The sequence below is a fragment of the Panthera tigris genome, chromosome A2 (assembly GCF_018350195.1).
Source record: "Panthera tigris isolate Pti1 chromosome A2, P.tigris_Pti1_mat1.1, whole genome shotgun sequence".
Lineage (NCBI taxonomy): Eukaryota > Metazoa > Chordata > Mammalia > Carnivora > Felidae > Panthera > Panthera tigris.
Window position 1 is genome coordinate 27,657,776 of NC_056661.1, and position 21,449 is coordinate 27,679,224.

Consider the following 21,449-nt stretch of genomic DNA (forward strand, 5'->3'; position numbering starts at 1 on the left):
TCTCTGCTTCCCACAATGCCTTGCTAGATGAATATTGCATGAATGATTGAATGAGGCTGTATGCATAATGAGATTTCATCTCCAAAGACTTCAAATACTCTGGAGGCTAGTAATACTTGGTAAGTAATAAACCTTTTTAATTTTTTCTTCTTATTTATATCGTAAAGATACTTAAAACAACATTAAAAGGATCATAAAGACGAAATAAAACTGAACTCATAATCCCACCACCCTAAACCAGCAACTCCTTTCAGTTCTTTTCCTTCTAGCGCTTGTTTAAAGAGTGTTCATGGAAAAACATCACTATATTCAGGGAGCACGAAGATACAGGGAGAATTTTAAATAGAAGACAAGTGACTGCCAAGTCAATGCTTTTTACACTTTCTCAAGGTAAGAACATGTTGGGTGATATCTTAAGACTGATTTGTATTTTCCACAATATGGTTACCAATGACTTAAAGATTCCAAGCTATTCAGTACAGCAACCATCATTTAGCCACCACTTCCGCTCCTTAACCCAGCTCTAAAAGAAATCACTGCTAGTAAAAGGAGCTTGATTTCCATTATTAGAAGAAAAGAAAAGAAAGCCCATGTGCTAAATCTTGGACAACTTTGGATAATATTAGTGCAAAGACGAAAATTGCCAATGTTACATGTTTTGGTCTATCATTAAGATACCATTAACAAGATCAAAAACACAAGAGTTTTAGTTTTAGTCTTGAATTTCTTATTTTTTTGTTCTTTTGTTTCAATTAACTCATTCACTTTTTTTTTTTAGTCAATGTTTCTAATGGAAAAGCAGACAACATAGAAGAATAAATGGTGCATGTAAGCAGGGAGAAGTTTTAAAACTTTAAATGATAAAGTTATTTTATATGATACACTAATGGCAAATACACATCATTGTGCTTTTTGTTTATTTTTAAATAAATTTATACTCCCTTTACCAATTTCTCCCATCCTCCACCTCTGCAACCACCAATCTGTTCTCTGTATCTATGAGCTCGACTTTTTGTTATTGTTGTTTTGTTTTGAGATTCCACATATAAGAGGAGTCATACGGAATTTGCCTTTCTCTGACTTATTTCACATAACATCATGACCTCAAGATCCATCCATGTCACAAATGGTAACATTTCACTCATGTTTATGGATGAATAATATCCCACTGTGATATTACATATATTGATATCTAATATATAGTAATAAATATAATATTTTATATCTATATCTATCTATCTCACAATTTATTTATTTATTGATCCAGTGATGGACACTTAGATTGTTTCCATATCTTGGCTACTGTAAATAATGCTGCAATGAACATGGGTGCCTGTATCTTTTCAAGTTAGTGTTTTCATTTTCTTCAGATAAAAAGACAAAAGTGGAATTGCTGGATCATATGGTCATTCTAGATTTCTGTTTTCCTGTAGTATCACTTGTAACATTTCCTCTTTCATTTCTGATTTTGAGTCCTCTTTTTTTCTTGATGAAGACTTTTTTTCTTGATAAAGACTTGTCACTTTTTTTAAAATCTTTTCAAAGAACTAGCTCTTAGTATTATTGATCTTCTCTATCATCTTTTTAGTCTCTAGTTCACTTACTTCTTTTCTAATCTTTGTTATTTCCTTCTACTAATTTTGGGCTTCATTTGTCTCTTCTTTTTCTAGTTCCTTAAGGTTCTAATTTTAGGTTGTTTATTTGACACTGTTGACGTTTTTTGAAGTAGGCATTTATCGCTATGAACTTCCCTCTTAGAACTGCTTTTGTTGCATCTCACAAATATTTGGGTATATCATATTTCCATTATTGTTTGTCACATGGTGTTTTTTGATTTATCTTTTTATTTCTTTGACTAATTGGTTTTTCAGTAGCATGTTGTTTAATCTTCACATATTTGTAAATTTTCTTGTTTTCTTCCTGTAATTAATTTCTATGATTATTTTATTGTGTACTCTTCCTATTGGCATAAGCTGAGTTGAACCCCTTCTGGGATGAGGTGGAATATCCATACACAATGTATTTTTGTGTTACTCATACACCAAAAGACACTAGGAAGTCTCACCACAGTGGATAAACAACCCAGATGGTCATTTGACCCACTTAGCTTACTTAAGATCAAATAAGTCTTAAAATTACACTGAGCTATTCCCATACTAAGAAGGAAAAATCATCCAAACACCTTGAAATCTTATTAAATTTCACAGTAATTATTTTTTGTCTATTTTATATTTTAATAGCTGATAGATTATGTGTTAAGCTATAATATTTTCAAATTTTATGTTCAGTATTTGACTACTTTCACAAGCACACATAATTTATATTCTTAAATTTGTGAAAGGGTTTATTATTTTATGTGCCATACTTATTGATATGAATCAAATAGTTCTTACCTGATTCAACAGAAGATAGTACGAATAAAATGTGGCTATTTACAACTATTAACGACTGCTATAATTCATACAGAATCTGCCAAACCTACTGCATTATAAGTAATATTGTATACATTTCTAAGAGTCTGATAATATCTGCTTCAAATACAAACATTCTCTGGAAATTTGTCAAAATTTAAAAAGGTACCATTAAATAATATTTTCAGATATCACTCTAGAGAGTTTCTAGTACAAATCTCTTCCATTTAATACTGTCTCAATATTCATGAATGCTCAACAGTCCAATAGTTGCTTTCAGGAGTTGTGCCTTCATTAAGGTGCAAAACATTAAACATCTGCAATTCTGCTCAAACTATTCCTAAGGGAGAAATTTTGGTAACAAATGAAAGAGATACATGTTTTATCTGAAAAATTCACTTGATGCTGATAAAGAATTTATAGCAGAATGTTCCAATAGAGAAGAAGAAAGCAATATGAAAAGAAAATTAATATTCATTGAGAAATATCTACCATGGTAGGAAAGAAAGATTACAAAGCCAAACTGAACAATAATCAAATTTCTATATGAAAATAGAATTCCAGTGCATACAATTCCAGTTATCTAATGCTATGTAACAAAATATTCCCCAACTAAGAGACTGAAATAACAGTTATCATTTATTACTTCTCATGGTTTCTGTGGGTGGGTCAGGAGATTTGAAGCATCTCCACTAGGAGATCCTGTCTCTGGATCTCTCATGAGGTTACGATCAGACAGCGGTTAGCCTGGAGTCATAAAGGCCTCTTTGTATCCATGAGTGGAACCTGAGATGGAAAGATTCAGTTCCAGTTAGGGGTATCCGTCCCTAGCTTTATATGGCATCCTCGTGTGAAGTCTCCAGGATGGTGGCTTCAGGGTGGCCAGATTTCTCATATGTTGCCTTGTGATGGCCAAGGTATATGTCCTAAGACAGAGATAGAACCAAGAAAAGCCAAAGTTCTTTAAGGAATCATCCTTAAAATTCACACAACCTCATTTCTGCCACATTCTATTGGTATTTACAAAGATCCACTCAGTTTCAAGTGGAGAGAACATAAACTTCACGTCTTGATGAAGAGTTTCATCATCACACTGTAATAGGACCCTGAAGCATTAAGAATATGTAGGATAGGACATGTTTTGATGTGCCCATTTCTCTGAAAATCCAATCTACCACCTTAGCCACATGGGTCACCTACACTTGTAAAACTGATGAACAACATAATCTGTAAGAGAAAAATAAATGCCAAAGTCCAATGTCTGCTGTTTTTCAGGTTTATCAACTGAATTGGGAGTAATAAATATTTGTTAATTAAAAACGCCAGACTTTAACAGAAACTCAGTCTTTGAAAATATTAACTTGAGTAGAATATTACAGGTAAAACTGCAATATATAAACACTGATTATAATTCAAACACTTTATCACTTTCCCTGGAGTACCAATGACTATAACAGAGGCACAACAGTTCACTTTGAACAATTAGCCTTGGCAGCATCTCTGTAGAGAAGTGTTTTTTCTTTGCTGGGGGCATTAGCTTTCTTTTGGGATTTTGCTAGAACAAACCTTAAGTAGAAAATGACAAAGCTCTGAAGCTGAATTGATTCAGGACAGATTGACCATTCATTCATCAAATATTTACTAGGTATCTACTATGGAACAAATGCTATGCTAGGCACTAGAGACACGGCAATGAGTAAAGGAGACAAAAATCTCGGCCAGCAGAGGTCATGTATGCTGACATTTAGCTAGTTCTCCAGTGGCCACAGAACAGCAAACATTCTCTGGATCGGCTGGGGGACGAGAAGGAAACCGTGGATGGAGCTAGGAGGACGACCAACATTTTGGCAAGTTGATTTGAGGAGGAACACCCTACAAAGGAAACTGAAATGGAGTTTCCAGGGGATGAGAAAATAGGAGGAATGGAAGGTATCTGGAAAGTTAGGACAAACATAGATTTCCAGAAGAAGAGAAGGGTCAGCTATGCCAAATAAGCCGAAGGATAAAGATTATGACAAGTGTAAGTTAGAGAACTGTACTTTAGGATAATAGGGAATAATTCCTGCTGTCTCCAGTATGGGCATAGGTAGGCCTGCTCTCTTAGCCTATGGGGGAGGGCTGTTATGGGAATGTTGCAAAATGTTAAATCACATGCTTTGTGGATAAGATGCTTTAGGGCGGTGATTCTTAACCATGGTTCTGCACCACAAAGGGGAATGAAGTTTTGTGTAAGGCTTACCTCAGGTTGTTTAGAGAGAGGAGGGGTAGAGATTCCCCTCGTGCATCAAGACTGACAGAACCACAGGCAATTCTGCCCAACCCTCACAGCATCCTACGTAAGGATCTACATCAGTGTGCATTTCACCAAGCAAATAATTTTAGGAACCACTATCCCACATCATATGGCAAGTAGTAGGGGTGGGAAGAATTCATAAAAACAACTATTCAAGTTATTTAAGTCAATGAAAGAGAATTCATGGTTTTATGTGGGACAAGAGGTAGTCGGTGGGAATGTAGAAATAGTGATTAGGAGCAGGGCTTTGGCCACCCTCTGCTTTCCAGCTGTGTGACTTCAAGAAAGCATGATTAACCACTTTGTATCTCAGTTTCACTATCCATGGAGTGGGGATAACACCACCTCTCTCGTGAGCTGTCAAAAAAATTTTCTGAGGAAGTAGGTGTAAAGCTCTTTGCACTGTGCTTCATACATAACAAATGGCCAATAAGGATGTGCTGTTGCTATTCTGGTTGTTCAGTGGCTCTTCATGGCACAATATAAAATGCTCTGGCTTGCCTTCTCAAACCTTTCTGTGTCACTAATAATTCTGTAATTTTCCCAAGGACACTTAGCCTCCCTGTTCCCATTTCCTTTTCTATAAAATCAAGAACATGTGTCTAGGTCAGTGGTTGTTAAGTTCTGTTCTGAAGGCTTAGTCTGAAGAGAAGAGGCAAGGCAGAGAGAGAGGCTCTCTGAGAAACTTCACTTTTCTTAATGTTACACATTTGGCTTTGGCATAAGATTACCTTTGACCAAAGACTGTATCAGTGAAAAACATAACAGAAAATGTTTCAAAGCGACTGGTTTAGATGGTGTCTAATGCCACAGACCTCTACAATTGGAAGCGATAAGACAAGAATCCCTGGAGAAGGCAGATAATCAAAACTGCAGCTAATTAGAATACAACTGAGAGCTGGTTCATCATTAATCCAGTATCTTTTGTATATAAAGCTGTACTAAATACCTCACTTTCAATTAGTCTCGCATTCCATCCCTGTCATTATAATACGAATATTTTAGCAGCAGCAAAGCAAAAAAGTAACCCTACCAAGTGTTTGCTTGATGAATTCAATACTCTTCCAATGGGCAAATGATATGGGAGAACTGTCTCAGATGGTGTGCTCTAGGAGGAAAATCTTTGAACCAAATATATGGAGTTGAAAACATCAGCACAGCCCCTTCTGAGCAGTCTTAACTTTGGCAAAGTATTTAAAATAGCATGTCAGAGTCTATGTTTCCTCATCTATGAGGTAGAAGAGATTATACAAGTCCACAAATCTGCCCTGAGAGTCCCTGACCCACTCGTTATATAATTCATTCAGTAAATGTTTAGGGAGAACCAAAAACATGCCAAGCATAGCTCAGGATGAAAACACAACAGTGAATTGCTAAGATAATGGAAGGTTCCCCAAACCATTGTACATCTTCAACTATCAGTGGTCTTTAGGAGGACACATGTCTGCCAAACGCAGTGTCAGTGCAACCAGAGTCACCCAACAAATGCTAATTGCCTTCCTTCTTAACCTTCCTTTCCTCATAGCATAATTAAATTATAGTAAGTAAGGGTGGAAGAGAGCCATGCCATTCACATGAGACCCTCTCTCCCCCTCCCTTTTCACACTTACCCTGTCCGTCTCATTCTCCCCAGCCTGGTCACTGGCTCTCTTGTGCTTCTGGATTTGTGAAAGCAGTCCAAAGGGCTGAGGCAGGGAAAAGAACTAGGGAGCTAAGTCTCTTTTATGAAGATTCAGGATTGTGGGAGAGGAAACATAGGTGAAGAAGAGCAGTGCTGGGCAAGAATGAAGGGGAGAGACTGGGGAGTGGTGTCTGAATGGCTCTGGAGCAGCTCCAGGGCACCAAATTTGGGGGGAGTGAAGAAACACCATGGAGGGAAGAGAAGTACATCCTGTTGCTCTGAGATCCTCAAATAAAGCCTGAATTTCCTTTTAATTAACCTTAAGCATCTGAGCTGTACTTCTTGAATGCAACTGTGAGTGGGGAGTGAGGCAACCCAGGGCCTCAAGCTATATTCAAAACTCACAATATCAAACCTATGGTTCTCTGAAAATCTGGAAAGGAGAGTTTAAAAAGGAGACAAACTGGCAGTGACAAATATGTGTCCAAAATACATCCCTGATGGGCTTCTCTGAATAGAGAAACTTTTGATGAATTTAAAATAAAGCCACCAAACAAGAATTTCCTGAACATGGAATACTATAATACCTCCAAACCATGAGCCATCTTATTAGCAACCTAGGCTCCCCCACCTGGTGTGACCCTAGGGAGAAGGCTGCAGATCCCACTGCTTCTGGAACCTCAGGGAGGTCAGGGAGCATTTGCTGCCTGGATGATTCACTCGGAGCGGAAAACCAGCTCAGAAGTACTTTGATCCTCCTTTTGTTTCTTATGTTTTCCTTTTGGGCCAATGACTTTTTTCAGACACTAATAATTTACACTTCAGGCAAACATCAAAGTATAGTAATGCCCTGAATAGTAATTACTGCGCTGGTGATGGAATCAAGCATCTCAAAGAACCCTAAGTTAATTAGCTACAGACCTAGTTACCTTTAGGCCAATGAAGAAGGCAAGGAACACTGGATTAGAACCTACCTTCAATTTATGGCTTTATTAATTCCAGCATTCCAATCAGTCTGAGACCCCTATCTGTCAACCTTCAGCATCTGAGCTGACGGCTGTTGTGGGGACCAGACACCAACTGAGACCCAGTCACGATATCCAGGGAAGAAACTTGGACTTTCATTGTTTTCTGTCATTATTTTCTCAATTACTGAGCAGTTTTGTTTATCAGTACACAAAATAGTTTCAACCTTTCCATAACATACATGTTTAGGGACAAACATCAAGAGAAGGACAGGTGTAAAAGTGAGATTTATTCATTCGTAACCAAATATCTACTCAGTCATTTTTCTACACACAGCTCATTTTTAGCCTTCCTAATTCTTACTCGTCTTTCTGAGAAATTTTTTATTTAGCTTTTTGTAAAAATCCACACTTTAAAGAAGCATTGGATACAGATAACATTCCTTATTTATATGTCTCTGTGACTGTGGCAGATTTCCACGTAATCCTCTTAGAGGAGGACCCACATTTGCCAGCCTACTTAGGATGTTACTAAAGGTGTGTATCAACACGCCTCTTGCGGATGGCTTGGGGATATTTCTTCCAGGTTTCCCCTGAACTCTTTGTGTTCGATCAATCCCCCGGGAGAAGGCATTTGAAATGCAGCAGAACCAGCATCCTGTCCTCAGGTGCTGACACTGAAATAGCGTGCCACACATATACCTACAATGACCTAAGTTGTCAAATGGAAAATGGAAACTCAAGTAACTTAATTCTTTTCATTCTTTAATAGTTTCACCCTTCATATACCTTTTGCTGTGTCTGGACTATATTAGTTTGCCAGGGCTGCCAGAAGAAAGCACCACAAACTGAGCAGCTTAAACAAGAGAACTCTATCTTGTCTCAGTTTTGGAGGTTGGGAGCCCCCAATGAAGGTGTTGGCAAGTGTTCCTGCAGGTAAGAGCTGGGAGGGAAGGATCTGTCCTTGGCTTACAGATGGCTGTCTTCACTCTGTATCTCTCCACATCATCTTCCTCGTGTGCCTGTGTCTGTGTTCAAATTCACCTTTTAACAAGAACACCAGTCATGTTGGATGACGGCCAATCCTAATGACCTCGTTTTAACTGGATTCCCTCTGTAAAGACCCTGTCTTCAAATACACTACTTTCTGAGACACTCAGAGTTAGAATTCCAACATACCTTGTTTTGGAGGGATCATAATTCAACTCATAGCAGGGATCAATAAAAAAGTTCTGGTTTTAAAAGTCATTTATCAAAGAGGAAAGATGCTATTGCCACACATATCTCTGTTGATTGCTTCACTGAAGCATCTATTCAGGGCAGGCACTATGCTATGTAGGCAGGGAAACAGAGAGGAACAAAAAGCCATCTCCATGCTCTTGAATGGAGTTCCTCTTGGTGGCAGTCCCTCCATCTTGTAGAAATGTGGATGAGCTGGAACGATGAACTTCAAGTTGTGGAAAGCATTTGACTTCTATTCCCTTCTCCTTTGCCCTAAAGGCAGCCGCAGCAACACTGTGATACTGGGTAGAGAAGTGTCCAGTTTGCATAGAAGTGACCAGTCTGCCCTCACCAATTTCCATCAGACATTAAGCCTGTGATAATTTTTCCAAAATTTTTAAATGTTTATTCATTTTTGAGAGACAGAAAGAGACAGGGTGTGAGCAGAGGAGGGGCAGAGGGAGAGGGAGACACGGAATCCGAAGCAGGCTCCAGGCTCTGAGCTGTCAGCACAGAGCCCAATGCGGGGCTCGAACCCACAAACCATGAGATCATGACCTAAGCCAAAGTCATATGCTTAACTGACTGAGCCAGCCAGGCACCCCAAGCCCATGATAATTATTTTAATAGAATTGTGTGTAAATGAATAATAATGGCCAACCACCCACCTTTTTGTAATAATACCACCCATTTTTTCTAAGATTTATGCTTTGGGCACTTTACGAGGCACTTAGCATGCACAATTTAAGGCCATTTTCACAAGATGAGACTGTTACTATTAGCTCCATTTTACAGGTGATAAAAACTGAGACTTAGAGAAATTAAGTATCTTGCTAAAGCCACCAGCTAACACACAGTGAAGATAAAGTCTGAACTCAAGTTATCTGAACAAAAACCCCACACTCTTAGGCCCTATGCAATACTGACTCATTTAACCTCAGAACTTCTGTCAATTGTCCAATATTGTGTCTATCGTGTGTATACATACGCGTATACATATGCATGTACATACATGTGTATATCACGGGTGTGTTGTATAGGTATAAATGAAATATCTATTTTGATACAAAACCTCTATGATTAAAGCTAATCCTTTAGCAATAAACCTTGCACTCATTAGAAACTTGCAGCTTTTTCTCATGCCTACATCTGTGACATAACATATTCAACCAAAGAAAGCCTGAGCCAACTGATTAGTATTTGATGTGTTGAAAAGGCTAATGGTTCTTTATGTGAAACATCTGACAACGTGCAGCCCACTTAATTACTCAGTTGATTTTATAGCTTCGAAATAGTAAAACAGAATAATCCAATGACTGGCCAATGTGCTGAGTGATATTTTAACATCTACTCAACCCTCAAACTGTGAAGCAAAAGTCCTTATCCAAATCCAATACTTTCAATTTTCCTTTTTACTGTTATAAGTCAAAACCAGCTACATTGATTTTTTTCCTTTGACTTCTGCAGAAAAGTTCATTCCTGAACAGATTACATATGCTGTTTTGCAGCCCAGAGGAAATGTTACAGCCAAGTAGAACCCTAAGATCATGAAAATATGGGTTTACTTGAGAAGCTGGAAGGACTTGACAGATCTTTGATTATAATAGGACAAATATGTCTTGATAGATGTGCTGCCTTTTATGAATGAGACTTACAAGTTTTAACTCTATTAACCTTTACCCACTAACATCACAGAAAGTTTTGAGGCTGTGTCTTCAAACTTCCAAGTGAAAGATGGCACTGGTGAAGTATGTAGAAACCCCTGGAACATCATTCAATGGCTTTGAACACGCGTGCCCATGGTTTGGCCTCCCTACAACATTTCAACACAAATCTTATCCCCTCTGGCTTTTTCTACTTCCAGCACACCTTGGTTGGGGTCTCAATGGTGTAACTGCTGACAATGATGGAAGAGGAGGAGGAAGAGGAGGGAGAGGAAGAAAAGAGGAAGATGATGAACAAGATTATCTTGTGTAGTCTCCTCAAAAAGTAATCTACTACATAAAATTTAATACTTCACACAATGCAGGATTTTGGCAGCAAGTGGTCACACTTAAATAAATGATGAAAATGAGACTCACATCCAGATCCTGCGTCTCATTCCATTACCACAAGCTCTCTTCTAAATGTACATTTGCAAAAACAAGCAACAGTGCCTATCCTAGGTCACCTTCCCTTCTCTTCAGATTGTTGAAATTAAGACCATGCAGACACCTGGTGAAAATGCTGGGCAGAATCTCCACACCAAGTCATGGGAAGATGGTGAGCTTGCAAGGCCAGGGCCATTGATGAATGATCTCACTTGAAACTCACCATTTAAGAATCTTGAAATAGGCAGACACTGATAAACTGATATTACAATGACCCAAAGTTTTATCTATCTTCTTTTGCTTGCCCACATTGACCAATGAATATAGAAAACAGCAAAGAAAGAAAGGGAATTACTGTTTAATGGGTGTGGATTTTAGGTTTGCACAGTTTTAGAGATCCGTTGTACAATGCGAGTGTACTTAACATTACTGAATTCTACACTTAAAAATGGTTACAATGATAACTTTTATGTTGTGTTTTTTTTTTACAATTAATTTTTTAAAGGAAAGCAAATAAAATACTTCTCTCCCTTCTTCTCCCTTCCTTCCCCTTTATCCACCAAGGAAGACTTGTGTCTTGGGGATGAAAAGAAGGGGACATAAATGAGGAATATTCACAAGGCAGAAATGAAAGGATGAGTTACATTACTGAATGGGGAGATGAAGGACAGAGAGAGGATATGGTGATTTCCAAGTTACTTGAAAAACTGCAACAGAGAATGGCCAAGAACGAGCACTTTCAGTGGACAGTAGTGTTGGAAAGGCATGTGAAGTTCATCCAAATAGGGATCACCAGCAAGCAGTTGGGTCTATGTACCTGGAGCTACGGAAGGAGGGTTAGTGTGGAGATTGGGTGTATTTCCCCCGGGACCTCTAATCTTTGCCTACAGTCAAACCCTAGGTCCTTTAATTTTTTTCTATCATTAATAATTATAAGCTTGTACTTCCAGAAGTATGTATGGGTTAATCTTCTGTTTTTCATCTAATATTTCATATGTGAATAATGACAGGCACTGTATCATTTGTGTAAATTAAGAATAAGTGTTTAACACAGCAAGCATTTAATGAAGTTGCTTTTCATGCCTTTTATTTACTAGTTCCAATGCCTTTTTTTTTTAAGCTATTGCCATCTCATACATGGCCAGTTTGATCATTCCGCAGAATCATATGCTGAATTTAGGCAAACAGGGTATTCAATGAGCAGGTGGATTTCTAACAGGACACCAATCAATTCAGCCAGCATGGTCAAGCCAGCTGTGTCTGTGGATGCAATAATCAGCACCTGGCAGCACCTGTGCAGACCAGCCTGCCATCAGTGTTTACAAGTTGCAATTGGAGAGGGCTCAGCAAACTGACCGCAAAGGTTTGTGCAGCACCTGTCCAAAGTATATATGAATGCCTCCAGACAAGCCCATTAGTTCTCCGCTTTCATGGACACTAGAAATTGTTCACAAATTTAGTGGCGGGAATAAAAAAGACAAACAGAGCTAGCTTCTGGCTGAGAAAAGACACTTGAATGAGAGGCATCCTGGTACAAGGCAACAGAACAGGGGAGGAGGGAATGAGAAAGGCAGGACGTCACCAAAACAGAGCCAGTAATGTTTATAGGTAGTAGATTGAGCTCTAAGAAAATAGGCTTAGTGGCATATTTTGAATCAGAGATGTTCTTGAGAAATATGCAAAGAATTCAGAGTGGGCTTAGTGATGCAAGTTTGCACTGGAAGGCATATTGCCATGCAGGGCATAAGTACTTTAAATGGAACTTTGTGACTTGTTTATGTGACATAGTAACAGCTTTCTTAGATCCAACCATCCCTTTTATGTATTACAAGATAACAAAAGGTTATGTGATTTTAGGAAATTGAGCATATACACAGGGATATTCTCAACAGATCCAGTGAATATTAAGTGCCCACTTTTATCTCCTAGAGCCTGATGTGTAAAGGTAACCAACTTAAACACAGCGGAGAGCTTGCATTCCCAACAGTGACATTTTGCTAAGAATTTGTTGCATTCTAAAATGCAAGCACATTATAGTAATGTTCCATAAAACACAACAGTGGGTGAAGAGCAGGGATGCCCTCTGACTTGGGAAAGCTAATTCTATCCTCAATTTGTTGCAGAGGAAAAGCAGTATTACAGATAAAACAAAACAGAATCCATCTTGTTACACTGCTGGCTCTTTCTCAGGCTGGTGGTTCTCTGTGATAAAGAGCTACTGTTAATTCTCGAGCTTCCAACTCCTGAGGTTGGTTTCTTGCTGCCCCCAAACGCCCATTTTAACTGCATGAATTTACCCTGACCACATGAATTCCTAAAAGAAAACTCAAAGTATATCATGTTCAATTTCAGAACTCCAGCAGTCAATTCAAAGTCATGCTTTTGGAGAGTGAACCACTGAAAATCATGGGCAAACCAGGCAACAGTTCACAAACGAATCTCTTTATGATTTTTAAAATGACACATGGAATGAACTGATAGTGAGTCACGCTAGCTGTTAGGGTGCATTTGCTATATGGGAACAGTGAAACTATGACAACCAGAGCGCGGCATCCAATCGTAATGATCAAAACAACAGTTAACATTTATACAGCAATTACTTCCATTCACTCACTTAATTCTCCGAATAATCTTACCGGGTACAATTACCATTCCCCTTTCACAAGGCCAGAGAGCAGCATGCTACGAGGCCCAGAGCTAGTAATTTGCAGACTGAAGTTAAGGCCAATCCCATCTGACTTCACAGTTCCTGCTCTTATTGCTGTACTGACTCTCCACCTTTTTTTTTTTTTTTAAGTGCAAGTGTATTAGGTTGCTAGGGTTGCCATAACAAAATAACACATGAGATGGCTTAAATAATGGAAATTTATTTTCTGGCAGTTCTGGGGACTATAATTCCAATATCAAGGTATGGACAGATTTGGTTTCTCTTGAGGCCCCTATCCTTGGGATGGTCCTCTCCCTGCATAAACACCTCCCTGGGGTCTCTGTGCGTGTCCTAATCTCCTCTTTTTACAAGGACACCAGTAGGATTGGATTAGGGCTCACTCTAAAAGTCTCATTTTAACTTAATTACCTATTTAAATGCCTGTCTCCAAATACAGTCATATTCTGACATACTGAGGGTTAGGGATTCGATATGAATTTGGAGACACAATTTAACTCTTACAGCATATATAATAATTTTCCATAAAACACAACAGTGTATGAATGGCTGTAGTGTCTTCTGGCTTGTGAGGGATTAATTATATAAGGGCTCATTTTGGATTTTCTATAATCAACAGGTTCTGAGAGGATGATGTTTAAAAAGTATGTTTATCACAGGAGTGAAGAGCCCGCAGTTAATGTTCTCGGAATTTTTTCATAATGATGTCTTCTGACGACATCAGCTATGTTTGGGAGTTGTCAGCATGAGGTATTTGAAAACGTGATCACAAAACGAGAATTCTGCATTAAGATTCCAATGCTGTCACTGTTTTGCACAGAGCTCATTTCCATTGGTCTTTTACAAGTATTTTTAGGCACACCTGGGTGGTTCAGTCGGTTAAGCACCTGACTTTTAATTTTGGCTCAGGTCATGATCTCACCGTTGAGATCGAGCCCCACGTCAGACTCTGCACTGACAAGCACAGAGCCTGCTTGGGATTCTCCCTCTTTCTCTGTCCCTCCCCTGCGTGCACACACACTCTCCCTCTCTCTCAAAATAAATAAGCTTTTTTTTAAAAAAAAGCATTTGTAAGTATTTCACATTTTAAGAGCAGTTTTAGGTTTATAACAAAGGTTGAAATACCCCACATGCCCTGTCCCCATACACGTGCAGCCTCCCCCATTACCAACATCACTCACCAGCATAGGACATTTAGCACCAAGGATTAACCTACACAGACACATCATAATCATCCAGAGTCCATTGCTTACCTAGGATTTACCGTTGGTGTTGTACATTTCTGTGGATTTGAACAAATGTGTAATGCTGTATATCCATCATTACAATATTGATACACAGTATTTTCACTGCCCTAAAAATCTGTGCTCATTCTGTTCATCTCCGCTACCCCTTCCTACCATGGGTCTTTTTATTGTTGCCATAGTTTTGCCTTTTCCAGAGCATTTGTGTAGCCTTTTCAGACTGGCCTCTTTCACTTGGTTGTAGGCATTTAAAGTTCCTCCATGTCTTTTCATGGCTTAGGATCTGAGTGATATTCCACTGTTTGGATGTACTCCCTCTTGCTTTTTGTTTTACCCTTAGAACTGAGTTGGGTAAGCTCCTTGACTCACAGCACTCTAACAGTCTAGAACTCTCCTAGATGGAAATTATATTTTCCGTTTAGATACCCCGTTCCTGATATGCTATCTCAAGCTATATCTATAGCTTCTTCCCAAATATTTCCATGTATCTCATTATATTTAAATGTTTTTGCAAAAATATAATGTATTGATTTTTTTGGTATATATTTTATTATAAATCTTATTCTTTTGTTTTCTTCCACCATCATATTATGAAAAACACCTAGAGAACTAGATGTAGCTCTCCATCATGTAGCTACTGAGCATTTGAAATGGGGGTGATGCAAATGAGGGACTGAATTCTTAATTTTAATTAAATTTTAATTAATTTAAATTTAAAAATTGCTAATTTATTCAGTTACTGCAACACTTTTAAATATTTTTGGAACACCTTGAGTATGCAGATCGATTTTTTAAACTGTACACTTTATGAAATCTAAACACAGAAATAAGGATAAAGTGTTTCCAATAAAAATTTAGCATCTGCATTAGATACACTGTGTCAAGTACACACCAAAGTTTGAAGACTTCATCCATAAAAGGAATGAAAAATATCTCAATAATTTGTTTATTGGTATGTTGAAATGATAATACTTTGGATATACTGGATTGAATAAAATACAGTATTAAAAGTAATTTCACCAACTTCTATTTATTTCTATTCACTTTTTTACTGTGGATACAAACAAATTTAAGATAACACATGTGGCTCACATTAAGTTTCTACTGGACAGTGCTGCTCTAGGTTTTAATTCCCCTGACTACTACAGGGTATTTTATCATAAGCATACACCCAACTTTTACTTCTCTATTCTCCTATCAACAGGCAGACTGGTTGTTTCTAATCCTCTGCCATACCAAACCACCTCAAAATTCCTGTCTTCATGTATCTTCACTGATACTTACTACTGACTTTCTAATTTTTTTAAACCAACTTGATAGGGATAATGTCTCTCATTGTAATAGTAATGTCTCTGAATACTAGTAAGACTGAACGTCTCTTTCAAACACATATTAGCCATTCAAATTTCCCCTTCCGTAAAATGCCCATTTATTCCTTTGCCCATTTAAACTTCTGTTCACAATAAGCAGAAATAAAAAGAATCTATCCATAGTGTAACTATTTGGTCACCTATTGTAAATATTTTCATTGTTTTCTCTTGGCTTGTCCTCTGTTAATTTTTCTAAGGGCTTTCTTCATTGGACACAAATCTTTAATTATGATTTCAATTTCTCATGTTTCACCTTGACTATTTTAATAAATTCTACCCCCGTGTGAAATTGTAAAGAAGTTTCATAAATTTTCTCCTCACGGTTTCAAAGTTTCACCATTCATATTTGGATCTTGTGTCCACCATGGATTTCTACAGCACACAGAGCAGATGACTTTTAACCATTCTGGCTGGTGTTAGGTGCCTGCCCTTCAAGAAGTGCTGGAAGCTCTGGACTTCTTCACTAGAAGAAAACACTTGCCTGTAACACTGTGCACCGAATTCCAGAGAGTTCTCAGACCTCCTACCCCAAGCCCTTTCACATAACCTCCTGCACTCAATAAAACCAGGTTAAGGATCTCTAAGTCGTACTGATTCTACCACCTATTTTAATATCTCACTGTACTTTCTATGGTTTTGCGCACTCTCTGTGTTCTGGATTATCTAATATTATCAACCAATCTACAGGCTCCTTACGGACAGAGACCTAGATTCAAATGTCTCCAAAATTTCTCATAGTCCCTGAAAATAAGGAGTGCTCAATAAATAAGCCCCTTAGCAAGTGATATCTCAGAAAACTGTACTTACTGACCCAACAGTTATCTAAAGAGGCCACATGCTTACTTCACCCACTCAACCAGCATTTACAGAGCTTGTCCATTGTTCCAGGCACTGGCTAGATGCCAGAAAACCAACAAGGAAAAATAATCACTTGTGCCCTCAGAGTGTTCCTAGACTATGGGGAAGACAGAGGACAAGCAGCTCTAAGGCAGGGCATAAATGCTGGACCAAAGGAAAGAGAGGGAGTTTTGGTGCTGCATAGGAAGGGAGCACCTCATGGGGCTTCTGAGTGTAAGTACAGGTGGGTTTCTCAGGGGGAGCTGCATTTGGGCCGAGACCCATAAGATGAGTGGAAGGTAGGCAGCTTACCTAAGAGTAGTAGGAAGGAAAAGATGGGCTTCTGGAAACCATCCTGTGATTAATACAGTGAACTGGCTAGATCATTCCTGATGTACCTCTGGGACTCAGAAAGTAAGTGAGACACTCAGCAAGACAGCTGGGAAGACTGATCTTACCCACACAGGTCAGATCACATCAGTGCCCAATTACAGGATAGCCAGATAAAATACACCACATCCAGTTAACTCTGACTCTCATAAATAACAAAGAGGTTTTTTTACTCTAAGTATGCCCTGTGCAATATTTGAGCCACACTTGTACAAACAAGGCATGTGCTGTTTATCAGAAAGTCAAATTTAAGTGGGCATCCTGTGTTTTTATTTGCTAAATCTGCCAGTCCAATGCATTTAAAATTGCACTCAAAATACAATCCTCATGTGATCTGCCTTTCGCAATGTTTCCCATCTGAACTCAGTCCACGCTCTGCCTTACGCACCATGCTTCAGGCACTTGCTATACTTCTGGAAACATGAGAGCTTGCCCAGTTGCTTCCCACCTTGGGCACCTTGGTTGTGGTGTCTTCTCCATTTGGTATGCTTTTCCCCTTTGCTCTCAGCACGGCTGGTTCCTTCCCAACTTCCACCTTTTAGTTCTATCACCTGTCTCTAAGCAATGGCATCTCCACAAAATCTAAAGTAGGCTATCCCAATAATTTCCTTTATACACATAGCGCACATACACACACACACACACACACACACACACACACACACACACACACACACCACTCCACAGTTATTTTATTTTTTTACTTGTTCAACTGTCTGTGTCACCATAATGCCAGGGGTTTCTTCTGCCTTTGTATCCCAAGCATCTAGCAATCTGCCTGTTACATACAAGGTACCCAACAAATACTCATCAAATAAAAAAAATACTTAGGTTAGCATTCTCCCTGGTGCTTCCAAATCATGTGTTTTGCCTGTACATGTTACCACTCATTAGCATGTGTGCTGGTCACAGAGAAAGCTCTACATGTGTTCAAGGAAAGGTGAACAAATGAAAGAATTGTCAAGACTCTATCACCATTAATGCCATAGGAAAAAAATCCCAAAAGAGTTCAAGAAATCAGGTCTAAGATTTGATGACACGTCCACTTTTTGTTTTCTTTCCTACCTATCACACCTGAGACATACCGATGCTACTTGGGCTGTGCCTCCTCTACCTTCTTCATCTCTTACTACTTTATCTCCATCACTTCCCCTCCTTCAAACAGTCCTTTCCTGATATGACCTTATATGATGCTTACAGGGCAAAACACACACACACACACACACACACACACACACACACACACACAAAACACCCAAATATTAAATACAGAAGAAAGGATTTCTTTAAAAAAAGATACATACATGCACACATATATAAAATTAAATATTCCCTTTCAACACAATTGTTATTATAAATATATCTACAGCTGTAATCCAATTAGGCATTGTATACATGTGAATCAGAAACCATGTACACTGTATTCTTCAAAGGGCTAATTCTGAGGAAAAAATGACCACCCACATACATTTATTAAGAGAAAAACAAATGTAATGATTTTGTTCAGTCACTGAAAATTTTTATAAATATGAGCTATTACACATAGTAAAATCAGTTTAACTTGATAATAACTCCACATATGAGTTCTTTGGCTTTTTAATCATAAAATTTAGAAAACTTTTGGATCAGATTCAAATTTCTTTTTAGAACCAAATGACAAGTTTGCCAACAATTATTGGAAAGACTTAGGAACAGATAAAAGCAAAAGAAAGGAGAAAGTCTATGCAGTGTGAAATCACATTAAGTCACAGAGCTAGAGCAAATTCTAACACAGAACCTGGAAAATACTTTATATGTGTGGGAGAGAAACGGAAGCACCAAGGTCAGATCTGAAAAAAAAAAAAAATACTAGGTTTCTTCTGACATATAGACGGCAGAACAAATGTAAATGCATCCTCTGATCCTGTCACCAACGGAGCGATGCTTCTCTGATATACGCACCCCCCACCCAGCGAATGCTTCTCAATAAGCATCATGGCTTTTAAATTATTGGGAAATCTGTCATAATGATGGAATAAGGAAGCCCCCATTGGTACCTTGACAGCTGTACATTATTTTTACTAAAGACAATGGTGAGCCACAGACATCAAGGCTTCTGCCTGCTGTTTATTCACAATATCAAAAACAGCATATTATGTGCACCCTAGGTGTCTAGCGCTTGCTGAGAACAGAACAAGCGGTACCTCATTTTCTTTGTTGTTGTGATGGCAGTGGCTCTACTTACTTGTGCCTTCAGATCTCTCTACACACCATGTCTTTATGTGAACACTTTTAAATCCCATCCTTTGCCTACCCATGATCATGACATTTCATCACCTGCCACTGGCGAGAAATGCATTTTGTAAAGAAATTAAGAAACCAGGGCACCTGAGTGGTTCAGTCAGTTAAGCGACTGACTCGGTTTTGGCTCAGACTGTGATCTCACGGCTCCTGAGATCGAGCCCTGCGTTGGGCTCTGCGCTGACAGCACAGAGCCGACTTGAGATTCTCTCTCTCTGACCTTCCCCCACTTGTACTATCTCTGTCTCTCTCAAGATAAATAAATAATCTTAAAAAATTTAAGAAACCAGGGGTGCCTGGGTGGCTCAGTCGGTTGAGCGCCGACTTTGGCTCAGGTCACGATCTCGCGGTCCGTGAGTTCAAGCCTCGCATCGGGCCCCTGTGCTGACAGCTCACAGCCCGGAGCCTGTTTCGGATTCTGTGTCTCCCTCTCTCTGACCCTCCCCCATTCATGCTCTGTCTCTCTCTGTCTCAAAAATAAATAAACGTTAAAAAAAATTAAAAAAAAAAATTTAAGAAACCAATGAAATGAAAATGGATGCCTTCGCCGCCTGTTCCAAATTCCCACTGAAAGTATCACATGCGTGTGTGTGCGCACATTTTTCCTTGACCAGAGAGGACAGTTGTCCAACACCAGGAGGAAATAAAAAATATCCTGTCACAATATGATTCTCTATACAAGTAAAAGGAATTGACGACCCCCATTCCAGAGTACAGCCTTCTATCTTTGTGCCACACCTGAAACACTTTTCTCACAGGAGGGAAGAGGTACCCTTGACTATTCAGTGACTTTCTCTCCTCTTGACATTAAGATGCTCCAATGTGCCGTCGGGGCTTTCCAGAAGAGACTGCATTGTCAGCTCCAGCTTGCAGCACAGGGAAGTGACATCTCGAGTGGGCCTCTCCTTGTCAATTTCCCCCATACTTTGGCACACACAAAAACGCCTGTCAAACAGTATCCGACATACACAGCTTCAAGAAGAAGAAAAAAATAACCACTTTACTATGAAAGACTCTAACTAGAAAAGGCAAAGAGTTGCCAGCTGACAAATTCACAGTGATAGGCTTTCTTCTTCTTTCTAATTTTCACATTTATTCCTGAGGTTCCTGGTCAATTTCTATGTCATAAAGTGGTCGTGTAGAGAGCTTAAGCACTTTAGCATTTTACCAAGAAAAATTATACCACAAACTAGAAGGAAGATGAGAAAAAACCAACATTGTCTGGGCAATGGTTATAAAGGAAACACTGCAAATATTTACTAAGAGTTATTTGATTTTGTTTAATGTTGGGGACAAGCAGGTTAAAGAAACGGGCTTATCGTTATCTTACAGGGAAGCAAAGGGAAGCAAACTTTAGCTCAGAGAGGTTAAACGACTTGCCCAAAGCCACACAGCTAGCAATTTGTGGAAGAGGAAGTAGAACTTGGATCTGATTCCAAAGTTTACCCTCATCCCCACACACCATCAACCCTCTCTAGGCAGCTCTGAAGATGCTAAACAGGGCTCCTGAGGACTCAGTAAGTGTTCAAGCCAGCTGGCCAACATGGATATGGTGGATAATGTTCAGATACTTAATAAGAAACACCAGCTGTCAGGTGTGGAAAGAGCTGCTCCAGGCACAACCAAATCACATGCGTGTCCTCAAAAAACAACTTGCGACCAACCGCCTTCTTTAGGAATCTGAGAACACATCTCTGGAAGTGCCAAGGGCATTATGCAGTTTCCACATGCAGGGTTTCCCGAGGCAGTGTGGGGTGGAAGGCCAGCACCTAACATTTCTGCTTTGTGTCTTTGAAGTTCATCTTGGCTGTAAGGCTTCTGAGACACATAGAGAGAATGGATTCTCCAGGGGACTTCACCCAGAAATGTTGGAGTTGATTAGAAAGCCCAGGTTGCTTCTGGTTCTGTTACTTTTTATTTATTTGGAACTAAAAGATTTTCTGTCTGAAAGTACCATTTAATATACTGGGGATGGGGGAGGAGAGGAAGATACAGTGCTCATTTTTTTTTTTTTTGTGATTCTTATCACCCCATCCCAATTCTATTATTTGCAAGAAGTTCT

At 39.0% G+C, this 21,449-nt stretch overlaps 1 protein-coding gene and 1 long non-coding RNA gene across 11 annotated transcripts in view; one reads left to right on the top strand and one right to left on the bottom strand.

Moving 5' to 3' along the window:
* FHIT (fragile histidine triad diadenosine triphosphatase) overlaps positions 1-21,449 on the bottom strand; it is a 1,407,272-nt gene that overhangs the window by 293,691 nt on the left and 1,092,132 nt on the right. The window lies entirely within an intron of this gene.
* On the top strand, positions 19-10,593 carry LOC122236685. Its single transcript, XR_006214876.1, has 4 exons — positions 19-119; positions 255-390; positions 8,063-8,226; positions 10,376-10,593. It is a non-coding gene; the product is annotated as an uncharacterized LOC122236685 (long non-coding RNA).